Source organism: Parasteatoda tepidariorum, chromosome 10 (genome assembly GCF_043381705.1).
Source record: "Parasteatoda tepidariorum isolate YZ-2023 chromosome 10, CAS_Ptep_4.0, whole genome shotgun sequence".
Taxonomy (NCBI): domain Eukaryota; kingdom Metazoa; phylum Arthropoda; class Arachnida; order Araneae; family Theridiidae; genus Parasteatoda; species Parasteatoda tepidariorum.
The window spans coordinates 15616857-15642643 of NC_092213.1; the positions used below are offsets into that span (position 1 = coordinate 15616857).

The 25787-nt window shown below is 29.1% G+C and overlaps 1 protein-coding gene across 1 annotated transcript in view; it reads left to right on the forward strand.

Moving 5' to 3' along the window:
• The first annotated feature begins 3378 nt into the window (after window positions 1–3378).
• LOC107453489 (glycine receptor subunit alpha-2-like) overlaps window positions 3379–25787 on the forward strand; it is a 58227-nt gene continuing 35818 nt past the window's right edge. The window contains exon 1 of the mRNA XM_016070349.3: window positions 3379–3659. The gene's annotated coding sequence lies outside the window, so the exon portion shown is untranslated. The remainder of the gene's footprint in view (window positions 3660–25787) is intronic.

Genomic DNA, 25787 nt, shown 5'->3' on the forward strand with positions numbered 1-25787 from the left:
TCATATTGTTTTACAACACATGGCTTTAGCCCTCTGGTGGGAAAGACTTTAAAACAAAACTTACAACAGTTACTTTTCTCAACAACTGAAATTTAGAATAGTGTGATTAAGAAAAACATGTGAACTGTTTGTAATTTCAAATTAATATTGAAATGTACATGTTTAGAATTTTCTACAGTGAAAAGTTTTCGGAACTTCAGTATTCAAAAAAGTATACAAAAACTAGACGTTAAGAACGTATCCAATGAGCGAGCAAAGCGAGCATTGGATTGCGAAGCAAATCCGAAATGAACTGTGAAAGCAGTTCCGGGGGTTGGTGAGCGCCAGCGAGCAGGGGGCGAAGCCTCCTAGTATATATATATTATATTATATTATATTTAACATTAATGTCTTTTTTAAAGTAAAAAATAGTTGTCTGAAATATATATATATTTTTTCTGATTATAAACTATAACAATTAGTTCAAGAATCATGTACTGAAATTGCGTAAATATATTTTTGAAATCAATCAATCAATTCAGTGATTTGAAAATAATAATTGAGCTATAGTATTTATTTTTATAAAATTCAAAATTTTAACAAGTGCTTTGCTAGAGTTTTTTTTTATATATATAACAGTCATTAAACAGCTGACTCTATTTTGAGTTTACGACAACTAATGTTCAACTTTGCCTTGTAATTTTGAACCAATCCAGAAAACAAGGAAAGGAGAACAAGGAGTTATGAGTATTTAAGCTATTTCTTTTATACTAAACACTCACTGAAAAATTTTAAAAAGCTTTCTTTTTAATATTTTGTAGTAAATCGTATATTTCAAGTTATAAAAAAATTTGATTTGAGTATCTCAGAAATTTAAAAATGTTTCAAGTAATTTTCAAAGTAGTTTCTGTACTTTTCCAATGAAAGCTCAAAACGATCAGGATTTTTTCACAATTTTATTTTGCATCGTAAGGCCGAATTTAATAACAAATGATAATACTTTATAAAAATCGTCCGGTAACTGAACTTTGATTGTATAGAGAAATAAAATATGCAAAACGAGACATACTTTTAATGGGGAGGGAGGGTATTCTGCAATGCCCTGACATAACTGGTTTCATTTTTAATAAATCTTGTTTAATAGTACAATATGAAACTTGTGGATAAAACTTTATCGGTTTTAGCTTTCCTTTAAAAAGTACAAAAACTACTTAGAAAAGTGCTTGAAACTTTTTTAAATTTCTAACATGCTCAAATAAAGTTTTTATCATTACTCGCCAAATAGGATTCCCTACAAAATTATGAAAAGCTTTTTTTTTAAATTTTGTCTGCGCCTGCGGAATATAGAAGAACTGGCTAAAATACTCTTCTCTACGAAATTTTTAACGATTTTTTTTTTAAATTTTTAATCAATGATTTTGTAATTAATCTTAAATTTTCCCAAACATTTTGTTAAATCCCATTGAATGTTTATGAAATTATAACAAGGAAACGAGAGACAAAAAATTATTTTTTTTTATAAAAATGTCCATATCTCCAAAAATATTAGCTCGTGGTTTACTTCATGCAGTTACTAAATATAACAACTAAAGTATTCGATACCAGTTACAAGATTTTTGCTTCATTTCTTGGCATAGGAAAAATACTTGTTTTCTTTCGTAGGTCTTTCAAACCTCTGAAAGCTTTAAAGCTCATTGCTAAGTATGAACAATCGCATGAACTAAACACCTTTCAAGTTACAAAATAATTCTTTAACTATTTTTTGAGAAATTTAAGAAATAAAGTCAAAATATCAAAGTGTTTCCTCCATTATTGCTGTGGCTATATTTTGCTTTGGCTAAACTAATGCAATATTTGAAAGCACTCTTTATATCGTGTGGATATTAACGTGTGAAGTTATGACGTGATTATATCTTTTCCTTATTTTGTTTTCCGACTTTTAATTTTTAATTTATTTTTATTTTTAAACAATTGTTTTAAAAAATATATTTTTGTTAATATTTTTTCTTCCTCTCTTTTAAAAATTTATACACATTTTTTACATGTTTTCTTTGTATTTTTATCTCATTTTATGGTTGTATGTTCTTGCAGTTTATGCGCATTAAATGAAACTGAGTAATCGCAAGTGCAACTCTTAAATATTTAAAAATAATAATAAACAAAACTTAACTTTATAATATTTTAAATAATATCTATTTTACTAATATTTTAAAATTGATTATTAATTTTTTTTTATATTTAATTATAATAGTAAGTTTACTAAGCATCTAAAACTTTTAAATACAGAGTTTTTTTCTATGATAATTTGAAAATAAACATGATATTCTTAATTAAAATATCTTAAATACTGATTATAGTTCTATTTAAGTGTTTAATTATGTCTTTAGCTTCGAAATATTGAAAAAAGTGTTTTTTGAACTTAAAAGAATTCCTAATTATGAGTAATCTGAATGATGTTTTGTACAAAAAAAATAAAGGAAGAAATAATCCTAAAATCCTCCTACATTAAAAGAAGAAGAAAAAAAATTATGATCAAAAGAGTAATTGCATTCTACTAATACGTAAATTAAATTACTCATATTTGATCTCTCTAGTTTTTTTAATGTACTATTCCATACAAATTCTAAATGAATTATTTGACTGTAATCTATATCTTAACACCAAACCCATTTCCCTATATATTTCCAGTTACACAAAATTCCAATGCTCTAACATTCATATTATCAATTTTTAAGCAAATAAAATATTCAAAACATTATAAAACCACTTTTTTCTTCTAATCAAAAAAATTTCAAACAAATATCAAATAATTTACGTCGCAAAATTAATTTCATTCTTAAAAGCCAAAAATAAAGTTCAATTGAAACGTAAATAATCAATAGTTATTGAATTTCAAATTTAAGTTACGTCGTAAAATTTTTGCAAAGATCATCTTTTCTTTATGAAAATTTATGATTTTTTTCTATTTATTTAATGAAACAACTAATATTGATTCTTCATGTGTAGAGTGAGTATGGTAATAAGTGAGACAGTAAATAAGAGTTTATTTCACTGTAAAAATATTTCAAATTCTAGGGTCGTGAACTTATAATTTTTTTCATTATTATTATAATTTAATTTTGAAAATATGATAATAAAACTTTTGTATCAACGATTTGTTAGCAGCAGTATTTATTCAATAAAACAGAAAAAAAATTGTGAATTATTTTTATTTCTAGTTTTTCAAGTCAAAACTTTAAATATTGCGGATGACTGTGATGGAATGCCATTGGATACAACACGGAAATAACACCAAAACAAGCAATAGCTGAGGTTCAGATTAATCTTTAAAACACGTGACTTTTGAAAGAGTTCTTCCATTCAGCTACATTAGCGCCATCTGCGTGAAAGTCGAACGAAGACTCTCATAGCAGACGATTCTACAATAAACTAGAAATGTGATTCTCTTCTCTTTGCTTTTTCTTATCCTAATAAACTGGAAAGACAAACGCAAGCGATTTTTGTTGCGATTTATTGGTTAAGACAAATTGAGACATATACTGAATATCGTCTACAGCAAGGAGATGTTACTGATCGAGTTCGACGTGTTTTTCCTAATCGAGACAAATGGAATACTTGAAAGACGTTGAAATAAAACCGAGAAAATTGTCTTAAAACTCAAGAGCAAATTATTCTTTTAAGTAAGTGTTCTATTGTTTGTTCTCACTTTTGTACGCATTGTAATGAAATAATTACATAATTTATGCATTTTATAAAACACATTAAATTGGCCTATTTGTTTTGCATGCATGCGTCAGTATTTATAATTTTCTTAAAATTTCTAATAAGTTTTTAATATTTCCGTTTAACAAACCTATTATAAACATATTATTAAAATTCCGAGAAACAAAACTTGTAATTTAACTACTTTACCTATTTCTAAATTTAAATGTGCTATTTTTTTACGTTCAAAATCTTTTGGTAAACGTGTTTAAAAAATTTTTAACATTTCATCTCAAAAATAATTTGTTATAGTGAAATATATATATATATATATATATATATATATCTCACAGTGCAGAAATGAGAANATATATATATTAAATATTTATTATCTGTTTAATGCTCACTTGATATTTAAAATAACAAAAAAATTCAACTTTCCCGAGAAAAAAAAGAAATTACTAAAAATATATCTTAAAAAAAGTAGATTAAAAGAATTTTAAATTTAAAATGAGTAACCAATGTTTAGTAAAATTTATTTATTACGTAATTAGTATTCAATTTAAAGGTATGAACTTTTAACTTACTCTTTGTAGACTTAGATGTCAACAAAGATCTCAATTAATGTTTTGAATTTTAAATATTTAGATGATTGAAGATGATAAAATTGACAGAATTGAAATTGTCTTTTTTATTAACACAAAATTCAGTTTACCTAAAGCTTGCAATGTCTTTGTTAATCAATATTTAAATAAATCTATTATTTCTGTATGGGAACTCGAAATGAAATGATAAAAAATTGGTCAATATTTAAAATAAAAATATTCGGAGAAAAATTAGGTATTTGAAACGTTTATTTGAATGGAGTTCTCGTCTAAACTTTCTATAGAAGTGCTATCAAAACTAATAAATGATATCATCTTATATATACCTTAGTGTAATTATAAACAGTTGCGTTTAAATTTAGATTAATTTGGATGTCAAATTTCAATCTATCAAATTGAGATCAAAATGAAGGTCAAAATGAATATGTAGTTGATCAAAATGAATATGTAGTAGAATGAATATGTCGATGATCAAAATGAATATGTAGTTGAAAAAAAATTTTCTCAGCATGTTAAATATACAGATTTTTTAACTACACTGGAAAATTATTGCACGAACAGTAATAATAAAGCCTGAAATTTTAAACATTTTAATTTCAACTAATATGTTATCGAAAAGCGTGATATTGTTTTAAACATACTTCGATGTAATTAAAAATATAATTTTCTTACAGTACTACTTATTCAGAAATAACAATTTATTTCATCTAATTTTCATAAAAAAATGGGAAAAAATAGTTCAAATTAGAAATAAATAGTATATAGTTGATGAGGAAAATGGTATCTTCTTCTTTCTAAACATTTTTATTATTAAAAGCAAAATTTATCTGTAAAATATACAATAGAGGATAAAGATGACGTTTTACATGAGTTTGGATGCTTACAGAGATAGAGAACATATTGATCTTCTCTCTGAGTTTGCAAGAATTGTTGCATAATGCAAGAATGAATATTTCAAAAAGAATTTTTCCTTATTATTATTTTCTAAAAATGTGTTTTTGGTTCTGTTTTCCTTAAATTTTGATAAAATCAACTATGTTTAAATTCATTTAAACATCTTTCAGTCATCCGATTGTGATAAACTAATTACATCTCAATGAAACAACGCAGCACGAAAAATTGTAAAATTTGAAAATAATACTTCTCATTCAAGCGAAAAATACGGAATATTTTATCTTAAAAGATAATCAGTAAAATATGCCGGTAAAATGAATATAATTGAGAAATAATGACATTTTAAATATGTTTCGATGTTTACCTTGTTTAGAAAATAATAATATTTAATCTGAATTTGTAATAATTGCGAGAAAATAAAACGACAGATTAAAAAGGCTTGATCAGACATATTATCTAAGAATATGACAATTTTCCTTCCGCGTTCAAATTTGTTAAACAATTATTAATGATAATTATATTTATTATTATTAACTTTATATAAACATTTTGTTTAATCCAATTCGAGTAAATATATGCAAATTACTAAAGAAATAGAAATCTTATTATGCGTATAGAGTTTAAAATTGTTCTATATATTTTTTTTAAAAATAAAACTAACAAAAAAATTTATTAAATATATAAGTTAGTATTTAAACAAATCCAAAGTTTAAACAAGACTATTATAATATTTAGAACATCGATTCCTAATATTATTTACGGGAAAAAAATACAAAATAGTTGCAGAAAAATTTATCTACATTCATGTTTTGAATTCTACTGAGTGATTAGAAGCTCATTGAAAAAAATTCAATTGAACATTTAAAAATTAGAATGATCATCAATTTAACTTAAAATAAGAGGATTGAAATTTAAAATCTAAACGATTTTTCAATTTCACCTCACGTTTTCTTTACATCATCATTGCAACCCTATCAAATAAATATTGGCCGTAATTTACAATCTATAAGAAACCTACCACAGAGAAATTTGAATATTCATCAGATACGCTTGCTTAACTTATATTTCTCGAAGCTAGTTTTGTTCATTGTACGAGATTTATCCTAATTATTTTTTTGAACTTGAAAATATGATAAAACATGAGAAACTAATCTGAGACATATTACGACTTTGTTTACTGGTCGTAAAATAGGGGAGAACGTAATTCTGTTGATAATTTAAATGTTACATAGAAGCAACAAAATTAGAGGAAAATTAATTTATATTATTTACAAACATTTTTTGTTAGATATTTCTNTTACTGGTCGTAAAATAGGGGAGAACGTAATTCTGTTGATAATTTAAATGTTACATAGAAGCAACAAAATTAGAGGAAAATTAATTTATATTATTTACAAATATTTTTAGTTAGATATTTCTAGAAACTGTTGATTTTTTGGCTATTTATGAAATTCATTGTCTGAAATACTTCGCATTTTCAATTAGTATGATTATGATTTATTAGTATTAGTTGAAAATTAGTTCTTGATGCAATTTCATATTTTACGTCCTTTTCTTTAAATCAGTTTTCGCAATGATCGCAATGTATTATCAAACGAGACGATAGTTTTACCTCCAACCTTAAAAGTTAGAAAATGCAAGAAGTATACACATACTCTGTACAACTTCCAATATTAAAATCGAAATTGATTTTATTTTCTATTTGGGGAACTAAACTTCGTAGAATAATAATAAAAAAATAACCACAAGATAATGTTGAATACGTCTTTAAACAAAAATCAAAACATTGTTTGTCTAGGATTAAAACCAACGGAATTAAAATTTATTAAAAATTTTGAAGAACAAAGTCTGTAGAAGCATTTCAATAAGTTTAGATGTTAGATAAGTTTAGACAGATTTTTAGACCCAACTAAACAATGAATCGAGAAGCGAATTAAAGTGTCTAATTCCGAATGTTCCAAATTAAAATATTTTCTTAATCTTAACTTCAATAGATCACTCTGTCTATTTTTTAATTCTTTGAAATAATTTCTATATTATCATAGTTTGGTGATAAAAAAAGATTTGATTGATTGATTGATTGTTTTGGCGATAAAAATTTGGCGATCTAAGGTAACTTGCCATTGCGATTCAGAAACATGCATCAAACAGGTTTGCTCTAATTTTTTCTTCCTAAGTGTGCCTTTCCTCAGACATGTTAAGCTTAACAGAGGCCAGTGGTAATGTAAAAGTGGAAGATGAATAATCCCCTGCTGGAATCGGCATACAACGTCTTTCAACTCATGGTAGTTAATTTTTCGGACCGTTATAATTAAAGTAAAATACTTTTCCGATAACCACAATATGTTCTTTAAACGTTTAATTAAATAGCAATCAATAATTCTTCTTCTAAAAAGACTTGCGTTCATGGTTTCATTTACGAATGTGAGTATAAAAATACTATGTATAGTAAACTTTTCTTTTAGTAACGTGAGTTTTTTCTCTCTCTGCACCAGAATTTAAAATACATAGATTTCCGTTAATTCAAAACAAGTTGAAATAAGCAATAATCAGACGATTTGAGCATTCATTATTCTTTGCCATATATGTGCCACGGAAATTATTGCTCAGGATTCTGCCCAAAAGTTAAACAAAAAGAATCTTTTTAGAAATACCAATTTTAATGCACCTCTGTTCTCAAACTTGATACATATAAAGAAGATCGAGTTTAAAAAAGCACATTTTCCTGCAGCTAAGCGTACGAAATTTGTAGAAAAAACTCGCAAAGCGAATACAAAAGCATTATGATTGAAATTGCATTCTGACTATTAGTGGATGAGGGATTAGTTGTCTACGTTTTTATGTAATAATTTTTAAAAAAAAATTAGGATTTCGCCCCATAAACTTTTAAAAAGCAGAAGTCTCAAACTTCAAAGGCACTGAAACATTATTCACTGACGAAAATCGTACAAGTTCAATTCCTTTAATAATTTCCCGGTTTGAGTTTTGTTCTCGTCATAATTCTTCATACGAAACAGCAATATGGTGCCTACAGTAAAGTAATTATTACTTAAGTTAGGTGCATTAAGTACTACATGTTGTTTTTTCATTTCCTTTTTTGGCAAAAAAATGGAATGCCTAAATATTTCTTTATTATTAACAAAATTTGTTTCCTCGAAGAAGTAACGATATTTATTTCACCACTTTGACGAAATGTTCTTTCGGAGCATTTACCATTCATTAAAAACGAAGAACGTCTTGCGAAATTTGAGTATCCTTTTTTTTACAGTGCAATTACAAACATCCATGAGTAGGTCATGCTCAAAGCGTTCGAAGTCCTTCTTTAATCTGAATTTTTATGTCAACTCTATTCAAAAAAAAGTTTTTATATAAAATAACACGAATTTAACTAAAATTATTGTTTTATGTAAATCTCCCAATTAATCAAATTTGTTCTCATACAAATCATCTTTGTTAAAAAAATAGTTAGAAAACTAAATCTTCAATAATATAAAATGAAACTCAGTGTTCTTCTCAGTGTGTCCAACCATTTTAATGAAATCAGCCTTTCCTCCATTACTCATAAAAGTACCAACAAATTAATTTAAAATTATATTGCAAATCCTTAACCGGACATCAACCTTATACTGCAAAATTATTAGTGGAATTTAAATTTAACATTAAAACCAAGGTATTTTAAACGGTATGATTCACAGAAAGCAATTACTTTGAGCAATCTGTTGGCCTTTAATTAAAATCCGACTTTCACATTGTAAGATATCATTGCTTCTTTTGTGTATCATCTTTTCTTTTGCTAATTCTAAAATAAATTTACTATATTTTTTCGCTACAACATGAATAATTTTCTTTTTGGCATTATAGTTTAAAGTTTTTGAGGTCTGTGGTTTATTCCACTTAAATGCTTCTGTAGGGATTCATAACAACTGCATTAGCAGGGATTATAATTACTTAAGTCACTGAACCGTTAAGGTAAAGGACAGGAGTTCGATCCCCAGTGGTGACTTAAAACTCACCCGGCTTCAGAACGATGGGAAACCATCTTGCCTGGTAAGTAAAATCGGCATGTAAGCAATGCTGCTCGTATTACCCCAATTATGTCGTTGATCGCGAAATTGTGGAGCCTAAACTTCCACGACCCCTTAACCTTAAATAAGCTATTGTGGGAATGTTTTACTGTTTTAATATTTCCTGCTCTCATGTTTTTTTTCTTTTAAGAAAAGGTTAAGAGGCTACAAACCGGTTTTCCATGCGCATATATTTTTGTCTAATTGGATATTATAATAACTACCAAACATTCCGGTTAAAGTAAAGTTTATGTTTATAAATATTTGTTTCATTGAATGATGAAAATGTTGTTTTCCATTGATGATCAATTTATTAATATTTTTGGAATCAGTGGAATATAATTTGTAATTGGTTATAATTTTTGGAATCAGTTTTTGGAATATAACAAAGCCATAGCTTTGTATGGAAGCTGTTTTTGTCACTTAGATCCGTCAATTAATGCTTATCATACTTTGCCCATAGTGCACCTATAATTGTTAAAACACTGCCTAGACAATATAAATTTTACTAGGTATGTATGCAATGCTTAAATGGCGGATATGCATTTTTTCAAATGTGTTTCTTTGCGTAAAAACATGAAGCATTGTATATGTTACTGTGAATGGTAAAAGTTCATCGAATTTTATCCATGAATGTGAACACATACCAAATACATCGGTGAAAAACCGAGACTATGGTTAATATCGATTTGTAGACATTTGCCGGCTTAATTGAAAAAAAATGATGTTAAGTAAAATTTTCGGGTATGTGATTATGTGATTGCGTGTAATTATGTGTGCCACGATTGTGTAATTGTTGACATCACAAGAGAAGGTCAGTATTCTCCTGATCTCTTAATTTCACTGTTAAACATATAATACTGAATTTTATATATATATACTTACATGAAAATATACGTCATATTATACAACAATTGATATTTTAAAATTATATTCAAGGGAATGCGCGGAAAATTATTTGCAACAAAATGTATGAAAACATCAACAAAAAACTTACATGCCGAGAAATACTTTCGATTCTCTTTATTTTACAAATCCTAAATATATTTTTAAAAAAATAAAGTTTTAAACTATAGTAGCTTCGTAATTCTTATTATCTCTTCCACAATCTGTATCATTGAACGGTAGAAACTGCGATTGAAACAATTCCCATTTCTATGGACTGTAAATGACTTCAGAACTATACACGAGATATTTGATGCAGAGAACAAGAATAGAATAATTCCCAAGTGAAAAAGAAAATTGTTTTGAAAAGTAGCAAAACTAAGAATGCAATTTAAGAGATAGTGGAAGTCAAGTTGTTAAATTTATTTCTGGAGTTCTTTTATAAATTGAATAAAAATTTAGTTTTTAAACTAAGAAGAAATGGGACAGATTAATTAGAATAGCAATATAAAGATAGTGGTTTAAAATCGTATAACTACTAAAACATTTTTTAGGATAATAAATAATTGCTTGTCTGATAAAAAAAGATCGTTTTTGAATTAGCTTTTGCTTATAACATGTAGCGATATCAGTGGTTACTTTAAGTCTCTCTTGAGATAGAAATTGAATAAAATTCTAAAGAGAAAAGAAACATGATGAATCGATGATTGATGAATCAATGCATCAAGAATTGAATGGTTTTAATATTTCACTGTATTAGTAAATCCTGGAATAAAAGTGAGGTTAATGAAAAGAAGGTTAGTGATTTAATTCAATGCAAATGAATTGTGAACATGAGAATTCGTAAATTTGTAAATAAAAGTATAAATGAAAAAGAAAATTTATAAACGTATGGTTTATGCATCGCCAATTCACGATCATGCGATTTTTAATGGGCTTGTATACTTACGTTTATGTAGGAAAGGGGACATGATCTTCTGAGTATTTATATGTATAACATATAGCTACATTGATAGTTACTTTAAGTAAATTTTTATATAGAGTATGTATAGCAAAAATCAAATGAATCAGAGAAACTGTTTATTCTGAAGACAATGGTTTTAGCGATTCGACACCTACGTGAATCAGAGAATCGGGTAATGAAAACGTCAGAGAGAGGACGGATGTGTCAATATGCAAATCAGTTAATCGGTGAATAAATTTGTGAATAAAAAATGAAGTTTATACACACATAGCTTATGGTGCGTAAATCTACAAACTATTAAGATGTTTTACTAGTTTATTTAGTTTTACCAGTTATAGTTATCATTTAACATTTCATGTACTATAATATTTTGTATAACGGGTACACTGTTAAAATTTTCCTTCTAAAATTACGGTAATATAACTGGCAGCTGTCTGTCCATCCGATTAACTGTAAAGTTTACGGAAATTTTTTTTTCTTCCTTTATGGTATTATAACCATTTACAAAAATATCGTTATAAAACCATGAATACAAAGCTATACAGTTTTTTTACCATTCACAACTAGCATTTTTTTTTTTAAAATTTTATATATTTTTAACTAGATGTAGAAGCTCGGCTTTTCGTAAGTCAATGGTCATTGGAGAGTGCCGGACATTGGGAATTCTTCACGTGTTGAACGGAATAGAGAAAATATTGTAGTGTCAACACTAGGACTCGAACTCCAGTTCTGATGGTCATGAGATTGACAGATAAACCCGCTCGGCCTTGCCATGTACGCAGTAGCGAAGAACTAAGTAGCTTCATAAGGTGGTTCTAGTTGGTGGGATAAAATTCTGGTTGTTTAACCGTATTAGGTGAAAGCAGTTAATAAACAGTTTTTCTTAAACTTAACAGTTTGATTACCATTTTATTTATGATTATTTGACTGTGTTGTTTAAATATGGTAAAATAGCCATGCAATCAATTGTTATTTAACCATTTTTTCCGAAAAATTTCTAACAGTGTAGCTATATCAATCACTATAAGCCATTCTTGATATAGAGAATGAATAAATATTCGATGGCAAAATGAATACAAATAAATAAAGCAGCGTATTCGGGGTCAATAAGTTTAGTGATTTGACGTATTGGTTAACCATTGAATCTTGGAATGAATAAGGCACGAAAAGTTATGTTTTTGAAAAGAAAATAAGAGACTTATCAACTTGGTAATTTAGTATGGAAATAAGTAAGAAATTTCATAAGCCCCAAGCTTGATTTATCAGTCTAGGAATATAATTTCAAGAAATTTTGAAAATTATCTGATAAAATAAAAGATCTGCTATTTGTGAGCGATTGTAAAAATATTACTTTTATATTGAAATGTAATAGCGGTTATTTAATTATTTTTTTAAGTATTCAACTGATTATTTAAAATGCTAAATTTGTCCAATATGAGTGTATTCGACACTTTGACAACCTCGATGTTGATACTTTTTATTATTTTATATTTATATAAATTTATTGTGTTTTCAACGCGTTTTGAATCGAATTATACTTTTATTTATTAAGTAATTGGTTTTGTCTAAAAATTAATTAATTAAAAAATTGAATTTTGATCTAGTATTATCTAATGACCCTTATGACTTATAAGGTGAAAGCAGTTGATGCTATGAAATTCTGGTTGTTAGCCGTATTAGATGAAAACAGTTGTTAAACAGTTTTTCTCATAGTTAACAGTTTAAAAACCATCTTATTTATGGTTATTTGACTGTTTTGTTTGAATATGGTATAATAACAATTAAATAAATTGTAATTTAACCGTTTTCTCTTAAAAATTGCTAACAAAATAATTCTAACAAGTTTCTAACAAAAATTAAGGCGAACATAAATTTTTTCTGTAAACTTTAATATAATGTTTATTTTTTACTGAAAAGTTTTATATTGGTAGTGTAATTAATTTGTTTTTAGAGAAGCAAAAGATATTATATCAAGCGAAATAAGTAACTGAAAATTGAAGTAGAAAAATAGATTTAAATGTTTACACCAGTTTCAACTGAACAACCACAAAAGTTTAAGCGCAGATTACTATTTCCTTAGAGATAATAATGTACAAAATTTTAGAAATTGGTTTGATAAACCATTTAATTTTAATAATTCGCCGTCTTTCATTGTGAGGACAGAATTTACTATGTTTTTTAGATAAGCACAGCGGAAGAAAAATTAGTCACCCTGAGAGAAATCATGAGAAACATCATTTAATAGCGTGTAACACCGCCTCTGAATTTGATAACCGCCTCGATTCGGCTAGGAAGTAAAACCACAAGATTGTGCAGGTACGTCAAATCCAGTTTAAGCCATTCGCTGGGGATTTGATCGCGCAAATCCGCCAAATTGCGAGGATGCTGATTTCGGCGTCTAACCGTTGTTCCAACATGTCCTCCAAATTTTCAATGGGGTTCAAGTCAGGGGATTTTGCAGGCCAATCGAGATGTAATTGAGCATCTGAGTGTTCATAAAACCAGTCACATATTCTTCCAGCCCGATGAACTTTGCTATTGTCATCTTGAAAAATAGTGATATCGATAGTATACTCTTCATGAAGATGTTGACTGAAATGAAGCATCTGATCATCCAGAATGTTCAAATAAACATGCTGGTTCATGTTAGTGGCCACCTCAGTGAGGGGGCTAAATGCATAATAAGGAAAACACCCCCAAAACATGACAGACCGGCTTGAACCACCTCCGGCTTGAATCCGACCATGCACATAGTCAGGATGAAATGCTGCACCTGGTCTTCGGTGCACTCGACGACGTGCGTCATTTGAATTGGGGCAAAAACGTGATTCGATAGACCATGCTACATTCCGCCAGTCAGCAACTGTCTACGTTTGGTAACTTCTAGCCCACTGAAGTCACACAGCTATTTATGCCCGTGTGAGCAATGGCCTCTTACGAGGTATTCAACTCCAAATGTTCATTGCTTGCAGTTCCCGTCTCAATGTTCTTTCACTAACAGGTTGGGTTGAATCTTCATTCACTAACTGAAGTAATTCCTGTCGAGTTTGGAACCGATTTTGATTGACAAGTCGTAAAACACGTCTCCGGTCAAATTCATGCCGGATCTTTTCCGACAACAATTCTGACATCGTCTTTCGTGACCACGTGTATTACACTACTGCTTGCAGTTACGTTGAACAGTCCGCATCGAAACACCAACAAATCCAACACCTTCATTCCCCGTATGACCATGGGGCCGGCCAAACACAATTGCATCTCTTTGCCACTCTGTAAAATCTTACAATTACCCATATTTACACACAATTTCCTCTTAAAACAAAAATATATCACTAATGGCTACTTGCCTTTGATCGCGTTGAGGTAGTGCGCAGGCAGCCGAGCTCGTCACTTGACCACTGCGTTATCTAACGAAACCTAACGATTCATCCGTGCTGGGGTGACTATCTTTTTGTCCGGTGAGCTTAGGCATTATTATGTTTTAATCTCTTTTTTGTAGCAGAACTGATAATCACAGCTAAACGGTTGACATATGCGGATCGTAACACGATCCCTTGAACATTATCTTTGGATTTAAACCAGGACTAAGAAGGGAGCAGTTTAAAACTCATCTGATGTACTTAGGCATTGCCTTGTTGGAAAACTTCAAATATTATACAGGGTGTTTATAAAGTCCCGGTCCCATTTTGATGTTTAATAACTCATAAAATAATAAAGATGGATTAAAATTAATAACATAAATGGTTAGATAGACTCAAAAAGTTTCATGACCCTTGTCAATGAATTTCCACATGTACCCCCTTCGTCATACGGAGAATATCAAGTCGATAGTCAATTTCACGCCAGGTAGCGGCAAGCATGTCGGCATCTACAGAGGCTATTGCGTTTGTAATTCTGGTTTTAGGTCATCAATGTTCGACACGATCCTCCTGTAAACATTGTCTTTATAAATCCCCAAAGAAAAAAGTCCAGCGGTGATACGGTACAAGCGATGATACCCACATATACCTTCATATTCGATGATACTTTCGTATTTCCACAACTAGAAGAGCTTCAGCCCAATGTCTTTTTGCAACAAGATGGTGCACCACCTCATTGGGGTATCATCTTTCGTAGTTCTTTGAATGACCATTTTCCAGGAAGATGGATTGGGCGAGGAGGTCCGATTCCTTGGCCACCCAGATCACCCGATCTAACGCCGCTGGACTTTTTTCTTTGGGGATTTATAAAGGACAATGTTTACAGGAGGATCGTGTCGAACATTGATGACCTAAAAGCCAAAATTACAACCGCAATAGCCTCTGTGGATGCCGACATCCTTGCCGCTTCCTGGCGTGAAATTGACTATCGACTTAATATTCTCCGTGCGACGAAGGGGACACACGTAGAGTTCATTGACAAGGGTCATGAAACTTTTTGAGTCTATCTAACCATTTATGTTATTAATTTTAATATATCTTTATTATTTTATGAGTTCTTAAACATCAAAATGGGTCCGGGACTTTATAAGCACCCCGTATTTCTTAAGGAGAGTAAATGGTTTCCTAGTATAATTTGATCGTCAACTGAATTTCCATGACCGCTAAAAATGCTTAACATGTTTCTCCAACAAACCATTTAATCCAATTTTCGATTTTAATTAACTATTTCTTTTACTTCGAATCTTCTCACACCTGTTACAGTAAAATGATCACCTATAGTTAGATGACTGGCGGAGAATCTGGATTATTTTGAAATATATCAAATAATTCTAAGCGTACCCAAACTTTTGTACCGCAATGCATCAATCCAACCTTTTGACCTGAATTTACAGACAAAATACATGACTTTAAGCCTTTGGTGGTGCTTGATTCTAATCATTGCTAAGGAAATATGAATAGCTTTGATCGAATGGTGGATTTCACGCTCGCGTAATACTGAACAATAGCAACTAGTATTGGCAACAACTATATTTCTTCAGGATTAAGAGATGGTCTAAGCGAAGCACCTTATTCTATTCAGCAAATAGCCAAAGTATATAGTCTGATATATAGTGTGTTTAGTATTGTTAATTAGTATATAGTCTACCAAGGGGAGTGCGTTGTGTGCCCTAGAATACTCATAAAAACTATTAAGATCTGTGCTAAATGCGATACTAGTGTTTTTAAATATGATATGAATATAATAAAAAAAGCAAGGTAGCATAAAAAAAACCATTTTATAAAATGACTGTAATAAACAAAATTATTGACTAAGTTCGATTGGAAATTTCGTAATCCTACTGTGAATTATACATTACTTTATAACTGTATTTTATCGCAAAGAAGCTCCATTGCATTTGTAATTTTTTCTACGAACGTTTGCATCTTATACATATTTCTTAAAATAATTTGAAAGCCAGAAGTGTGGTTTTGCTTAATATTGTAAGAAAATGCGTGTTTCGTAAAAAACGTCACTAAAGGACCTTATATAAAATTCCTGGCCAAACTATTGGATGCACTATAAGATTCTGTGTAAGATCTTCACTATCCGGTGATACTATACATCATTATTGTTTTTACGCGGCGGAAACCGGTTTGCACTTGCTTATGTTCGTACATCAACTAGTTAACATTGTAATGTTATACATTAAAAATAAATGCAAATAGGAAGTATATAAAAAATCCCCTGAATACAATCCATACCATGCATGTTTTAATATAAAAGCATTGCATATTAACTGGTGCAAAACATGCAATTATTAAAACACTACAGTGCTTCGAATCATTTGGTCTAATAATTATAATATATTATTGTAATACCTGGTATAATAAATATTCTATGTTTCTATAATATATCGTCTAATTCATCGAATCGTCGAATATATATTATCTATCGTCTAATTTAATTAATTGATACACAAACTTAAACAAGTTCAAAACAGTTTCCGTCACGAAAAAACAATAATGCTGTGTAGTATCCCCTGATAATTAAGATTTTTATCTAATAGAGTGTCTAATAATTTGGCCACAGACTGTAGTCACGTTTTTAAATTTGTACCTAGTTATCAGATGGTTAAAAAAATAGGAATGCATGAAATGAATATATATTTTTGAATATGCACGGACGATATAAACACCATGTAACATTGTTTATTATTAATCTGTGTAATTGTTTATTATTTATCTGTTTAATTGTTCATTATTCAAATGTTACATTATTTAATCTGATAATGACATTTAAGGAAGTGAGCACCCTAACAGTCTTGAATTCGGGAAATGCACGAAAAGATATAAATTTGTTTATTTAAAAACTGAAACTAAATTTGCGAGATACAAAAACTACTAAGATACACATAAACTACGGCACTATCTCAAAATATTAGTAAAGTCGTCTGAAAGCAAAAAAATGTGATAACCATGAAATGTCAAAATCTGAAATTTAATATCCCTTCTTCTAAAATTTAATCTAAATTAAGTTCTGAGAAAAACTCTATTCCGTTTAAGAGTTTAAAATTTTTGTTTCATTTTCATTCGCTTTTGATTAATTGCTCTTTAGTATAAATTAATTGAAACTCTAAGTTATACTGACACTGAAACAATTCTCACTTGTGTTTCCGACAAATAAATGATAAATTACTTTTCTTAATTAAGTTTGTTTAGAAAGAAAAATGGATGAAAAGAAATTTCTCAAACATGAATAAATAACTAATTAAATTTTCTAAAACATTATCAGGGTTTAAAACTGGGAAATAGATTTATTTTCTTTCCAAAAACTTTTAATGAATTTGATTAAATTTTTAGGCTTTTAAAATTAGAAAAAAAAATATGTTCTTTGGGAAAATAGCCTAAAGGATTTACCTAAGAAATATGAAGAAAAAAACTACTTTAATTTAAATTTACTGCATTATTATTTATTCAATGTTTTTTCCGAATATCTATGTCATACACTTCATTTTAAATCACTGTAAAAATAATATTTTTTAAAGCAAAATTAAAAGTACTAAAGCAATATGGAAGATACCAACTACTGGACAATGACAAAAGGAAATTTTTTTTTAAAAAATATTTGATTTATTACAATATTTTATACAATGTCCATTAACAGTCAATTATGAACAAATTAACTTTTAAAAAAAGAAAATATAGAAAAGTAAAATTAAAAAAATAAATAGCAAAATATTTACTTTTATAAACCTCTTTTTGATTGTAATTTGAAATATTATTTCATAGCATGGCGCATGAACAGTTTGTTGTCAATTATGAACAAATAAACTTTGAAAAAAAGAAAAATAATACAAAAACGAAATAACAATGTGTGGTAACAAATTTTAAAATAAAAATATTTAATTCTACAGAATTTTTTTATTGTAATTTAGAATATCTTTTCATATAGCGGTGCATGAGGTGTTGTTGTCAATTATGAAATAAATGAATTTAAAAAAAAAGAAAAGGAAAGGAATATAAAAGCAAAATTATAAAATATAACAGCAAATATTTAATTTAAAGCAAAATATTTAATTTTATTAACATTTTTGATTGCAATTTGAAATATTATTTCATAACATGGTGCATGCATGAATAGTTGTTGTCAATTATGAGCAAATAAATTTAAAAAAATGAAAGAAAAAAAATCTAAAAGCAAACTTGCAATGTTTGGTAGCAAAATTGAAAGCAAAATAGTCAGTTTCATAAACTTTTTCCATTGTAATTTAGAATATTATTTCATATAGCGATGTATGAACAGTTGTTGTCAATCATGAACAAATAAATTGAAAAGAAAGAAACGGAAAAAGAATATAAAAGCTAAATTACGAAACATAACAGCACAATTTAAAGAAAAATATTTACTTTTATAAATTTCTTCCATTGTAATTTAGAATATTATTTCATATAGCGATGTATGAACAGTTGTTGTCAATTACGAACAAATAAATTGAAAAGAAAGAAACGAAAAAAGAATATAAAATCTAAATTGCAAAATATAACAGCGCAATTTAACGAAAAATCTTTACTTTTATAAACTTTTTTGATTGTAATTTAGAATATTAATTAATGGAATATATGTTCATAGAGATGCATGAACAGTTGCTGTCAATCATAAGCAATTAAATTTTTAAAAAAAGAAAACCATATAGAAGCAAAATTATAAAATATAATAGCGAAATTTGAAGCGAAATATTTACTTTTATAAACTTTTTTGATGATAATTTCGAGTACTTATTACAGATATAAAATATGAAGGAGAAGAATTTTTCATTTTGAGAAAAGAATTCTGAGGGGGAAAATATTTTAGGTTTTACATTTCAAACAGCTTATTTTTTCAGTTCGCTTTCAACTGAATTCTTTAAAATATTAATTTTTCTTAAGTAATGTCTTATAGAAGAAAAGTTAAATTTTAGGTGGACAACCGAGTTATTAAATTAATCTTTATATAACATTTATATATATTTTTTTTCATAAATAATTCTTTATTCAGAGGGTAATGATAAATCGAGTTATTGATGATGAAGTAGGTGGAATCGTATTTGAGGAATTTGGTCGAGAGAAAAGTTTGATATGCATTGAAAAAGTTTGCGAAAGAAATTTACTTTCAATTGCTTGACAAAAAATTTCGAGTTATAATGCTAATGAAGGAAGGCATAATTTGCGCTCCAATTATCTCATGAATAAATTATGAACTTGTTTAGGTGTATATTATCGGTACAATTAGAATTCTGGAATCGAATACAAAAAGGAAAAATCGACCAATAATGTATGGAATTCTAAAGCACTTAATCTATAGTAATTTATATTTTTCTGGGAAAAGTAGTTATCGACCATGTCAACCTTCATCTATAAAAAGGTACCAACTCATTGAATCGAGTTAACATGTCTTATATACTAGTGAATTGGAATTATATTTTTGTAGTGGTAGATACACTAAAGTACCCCCCTCCCCACCAGAATTATATCTGTGATAGAAATCGATGACCTGATACCACTAGTTCATTCATTGCTGTTCTGCGAGAAGCCGGGAGAGCTGTTTTAAGATCACCGCACTTTTTGCGTGCTGATTGAGGGAGCTGTATTAAGTTCACGATCGTGGTCGCTCATGCGTTGCCTTTCTCAGTCGAGTGTATATACGTTATACGTTGTGTGTGATCGAGACTGAGAAGCAACAGCGCGAGGAGGTGAATAATGTTGCTGTCACAAGTAGCAAGTCACTTGTTCAATGTGGACTTTCCATCGAAGTAGGCGTGTTCTTATTGAAGTGGGCGTTACTGTCAAGGTAGGCATTTTCTCATCACGCCCGAAGGTCACCAATATGGAGATGATAGCTACTTAATTACCTCACAATTCATAAGATATAGCGTAAAATATTGCTCTTCACCATAAATGGTGTATCTCGCACCAGGCATGCAAGAGAAAGTTCAATTAACTGAGTTAACACTTGCAAAATTAAAGGCTATCATATAGAATAGTTAAATAGTGACGGAGAGAAATTTACGCAAACTTTTGTCCTAAGCACTAATTTTTTTTACACACATAAAATACTGATACACCATTTCTGCTGATTACCTCATGAACTCTAATCACCATCACTATTTACCTCATCATTCACTGTTATATGAGTGTCCCCTCCATTTCACTTTTTTAAACAATTTTAAGACCATGAATTTGATTTGACTAAACCTTAGACACAGAATTTTTACAAACCTTAGACACAGAATTTTTCAAAGTAAGTAAAAAATATTATAATTAGTACATAATCGTATGGCCCTGAAGAATCCGGAAAAGAATTTTTTTAAGCATTTTTTTAACTATGTCAGCCTTTATCTATGAAAATGTACTCCGTCATAGACTCGAGTTAACATGTCTTATATACTAATTACGTTTTTGTAGTGGTAGATACACTACACTTTCAATTAGCGTGATTATGTTTTGTTATTATCATTTGAAAGCCATTTTTCAGTGTAAGAAATATATTTATATTTTATATTTTTTTAAGGAAATACATACATTTAAGTAATGACTGTGCATTTTTATTAATATCCAGATTACCCAGGATATTTTTATTGTATTTTATTTTATAACCGTTGCAGAACAGCCGAACCATTTTTTCCCGGTTTACGACTAGTAATATTCAACTCCATTACCTAGTAATTTTGAAACCAATCTTGAAGACAAGGGAACTTCTGGATCAAGCAGCGGGGGAAATTTGCCTTCTTGATGAATTCTTTTTGATGGAACTCATCGGCATTTGCTTTAAACGGAGAAGAAAACCACGAAAATATCCCCCTGTTAGCCTGACAACAAGGAGACTCTAACCCATGATCCGTCTATCACTGAAGATATTCCAAATTACCACTGGTCGGTGCAACCTGGATGCGGAATTCGCATCGAACAGGCCTCGCTGAGATTCGAACCCGGTTTCCCTCTTTGATAAAATATTGCTCAGTAAAGCAAAAATATTATTTTTTAATCTCCAACTTAGTATTTATCCACCAACAAACTACATTATTATACCTCACCTAAACAGTATACTTTGCAAGTATATATATATATATATATATATATACTGTAAGAAAAGCACACTGTAAAAAAATTTAGAATATCTTAACACTCACTTATTACGTATACTCACTTATTTATTGTATCTGGAGTCTTCTGTCTTCAACTATATCTCTTCTAAAAAAAATACAATTACAATTTACCTTTCTTTCTTAAAATTTACAAAGCACTCGAAAACGACTACAACACATAATCAGGATAGTTGTCTATCATGAATGAAGCCTATCATAGCTCAGTAAAGCATAATCGGGATAGTTGCTTCTCATGAATGAAGCATTAACTTCTGAGCTTCTGTTGTAAATTTTATCACTTATTGGTGCTTAGATTCAGCTACACACTTTCAATGGTATATATTTTAGTTACAACCTGACATATTTTTAAAGATTTTCAATGCAAAATTCGGATTGGCATTTACATTGTTTACAAGGCTTAGGTAATGAATATAATAATACGCAGTTTTTACCGGGCATAAAATGTTTAGGTTAATAGTATTATCATTTTCATGCTTCCTATTTTGCCTGAAAAATGTCAGACATTTTATGTATTTCCGAATTTTCTGACATTGTTGGTGCCATGCACTAAATCAGGGATGACTTTTTTAGTCGAGGGCCAAAAATCAAGAAAAATTTTTTTTGGTGGGCCAAGTAAATTTTTTTTTAAAAAAAAGCGATATACAAGTTTTAATTTAAATATTTAATGAGATGACGGAAATTGCGATTTCATTTTTTAAAGTTCCTTATATTAAGATTCGAAGTGAGATGTGCTTATTTTAAGGAACAAGGCTTTTCTGTTAGTCTACTTCTGAAATGATTTTTTCTAAGGTTCATAGTTGAAAACTCTTGCTCACGTATATAAGATTAAGCAAACATAGCACTGATTTTCTGGGCATGAAATATTAAATTTTGGAAGCTAGTTTTTGGTAATGATTTGTAAAACTTTGGCATATTTAGAAACAACTGCTTCAGATGATTGTTAGATTGTCCACTCGTTGCAGGGTAAAATGCGCAGTCTGCCAAATGTGAAGTACAATTTACCTATATTANTATCATTTTATGCTTCCTATTTTGCCTGAAAAATGTCAGACATTTTATGTATTTCCGGAGTTTCTGACATTGTTGGTGCCATGCACTAAATCGTCCTTATAACTGATTTTAATTCATTTCCAAATTATATTGGAAAATACATATATTTTTTAAATTCAGGGAAAATTCTATAATTATACGTGGGATTGTTTGTCTTAAATTACATGCAGCTTAAAAAAAATTTAAATGAAAAATAATTTTAATTATTTTTCTAATGAAAAATGGAACACCTATCTTTGGGAGCTATATTTGAATAGAAATATATCTTCGTGCTTATTCTAGTAAAAATAAATTTCTCTAGCTAAAATGATTTTTCTTTATTCCTTCAAAAGTTTTTCGCTCTTATTTTGGATAAAATATAAGCAGCCTATTCTAAATAGGCTCCAAAATATCCGAGTTATATACTTAGCAAATTGTTTATAATTTCATAGGTTTCAAAAATATTTCACAACTGTGTAGAATGTCTGATAGCAGTAGTATGCTTCATCGTAAGTTAAGAAAAAATCGTTTCTCTTATAGGATTTAAGTAATCATGCAGTTCTGTTTAATTTCGTTATCAAATTATACAAATATGCTTGTCAAAACAAAAGCTTTTAAAAATTAAACACGGCATACAGAAATTTAATTCGTGATATCATATTATGATATATATTATAGTTATAGTTTCATATTCATACTGGAATAACAGACTTACGACATATTTCGATAAATAAGAACTTGAAAAAGAAACAACTACATGATACTGCAAGATCATAGTATTTGATTCGACCACAAAAGGAGTGTAGTATTCTGAAATGCCTTTAACAAGCCAAGTACGAGATAAATAATTTTTACTTTTGTTTCGCTGTAGAAGAAAATCGTCTGCAATGAATAATTTTTATTATTCTTTCGTCATTTTCCTTCAATAAGAGTTTATGTACGTTCGCGTTGGAAGCTTGGCATCTATTTGGCATGCATTAATAAGCAAACAGAAGCTCTCCATAGAGATATTTTTTTAACTTGCAACAGAGTATAGAATCGATTCCAACCGATCCTACTATTGTTATCAACCGTGACATAGAATGTGAAAATAGAAGTATTATTCGTTAAGCTATATTTTTAAGATCGTAAAAATATTTCAGTCAAATTTGCTATAAGAATTAGAATTTATAATGCAATTTGCTATAAGAATTAGAATTTATAATGTAATTTGCTATAAGAGTTAGAATTTATAATGCAATTTGCTATAAGAATTAGAATTTATAATGCAATTTGCTATAATAATTAGAATTTACAATAATGCATTAGAATTTATAATGTAATTATAAATTAAATATCATTTTTTTAAAAATAGTTTATTATAAGTAGAACATTCTGTCCCCTGTTCACTTCGCTTGCCAATCCCTTAAAACGGTTTTCATTCATCATTGTTTTTTTTTTTGTTGTTTTTTTTTGATTTTCATTAAACGTCAAAATTTTCAGCAAAGACGCTGAAAATCTTGTTTTTAAAATATACAATTATTGTAGCTTTGTGCAACAGCAATTTATTAATATGTTAACTATAATGAAATAAGCGATAACCTTTGAAAAACATTATGCGAATTTGAAAAAAATAGACGAAGAAATACAGTTTATTGGACTCAAAAAGAAGAATTTAGTGAAAAATAACTTCTAGACATTAGTGACACTAACAATTCAATTGGTTTTAATCACTATATTGCCCCTTTTTCGTTCCTTTTCTTTTTTCTCTTTTCTTTTCTTCTTTCTTTTTTTTCTTTTTTTTTGAAAACAAAAAACATTAATATAAATGTTAAGATTTATATAGGTCAGCATTTCATCACTCAAATTCTTTCTCTCTCTTTATTTTTTTCAACGCTCGAATGACATCCACTCGAGGGGAAGCTCTTATAAATTAAAGAAAAAAATATAACTCGAGGAAGAAAAATAAATTCTCCACAACTATTTAAAAATAGACAATACCTAAAACAAAAAAAGCTGAAATCAGTTACGAAAAAACACTTAAATTTGCTATAACTTTCGAAAAATATTGAATTTCGAAAGAAAAAATACTCATATAAAAATTCCTCTTCCGGTGCATCAAATTTTAATTACTTAATTGCAAATAATTGGGATATAGATCAACTAAACAGGGTATATCTTCCGACAAGTTTAATAACTTATAATTCTTGACTAATTGTCAAATCTAAAGTTTTCTGTATTTATTTTGCCGTATTCCCTATGCATTTTTCCACAATCATTTGTAATTTCGAATTTCTTAGTGATCTAGGTTTTGCGCAGAAAAGCATAATATAACGTAAATTGTGAGAAATTATTGTGAGAAATTATTCCCACAAAAAGCCTTTAAAATTGCTATAACTTTCGAAAAGAAGTTTATTTTCGAAAAGAAAGAAACTCTGTGTTAAGTTCAATAAGAAATATAGCCCTTTTCTTTTGTTGCTTTAAATGTTATCTACTTGAGCGTGAGCTCTTAAAATAGAGAAAAAAATATACACCGATGAGCCATTATGACCACTCTCCATCTATAACAATGGGCTCGCCCTGGTTTTCATGGTTTCTCTCCCTGGAACAATGTTTTCATGGGGCACATTAGGACCCATAATCCTCATAGAACAATCCCTGACGTCTATAAGCTACTTTCACATAGTTGCAGAGCAGGTTCACCCATTCATGGCAACAGTTTTTCCTGCGGGGTATGGTGTTTACCAACAAGATAATGCTCCATGTCATAAGGGTTGAATCGTCATGGATTGGTTCGAGGAACATTCCAGTGACTTTCAAGTCATATTCACCTGACCTTAGTCCAATAGAGAATTTTGGTCCTACTTGGAAAACCAAATTCGTGCTGCCACGCTACCCCCTCCCAATGTGAGGGAATTGCAGGACCAGTTGGTGAGCGCTTGGTACCGGATACCTCAGCACCTTGTAATCAATGCCACTGCGGGTGCTAGCAGTTCTGAGGGCTAAAGGTGGTCCTACATGTTATTAGCAGGATGGTCATAATGCAATGGCTCTTCGGTGCATATCTTGTGGGGTAAAAATAAATTTTCTACAACTATGGAGAAATAGACTTTGCTTAAAGTAAAAAAAATCTGAAAAAAATC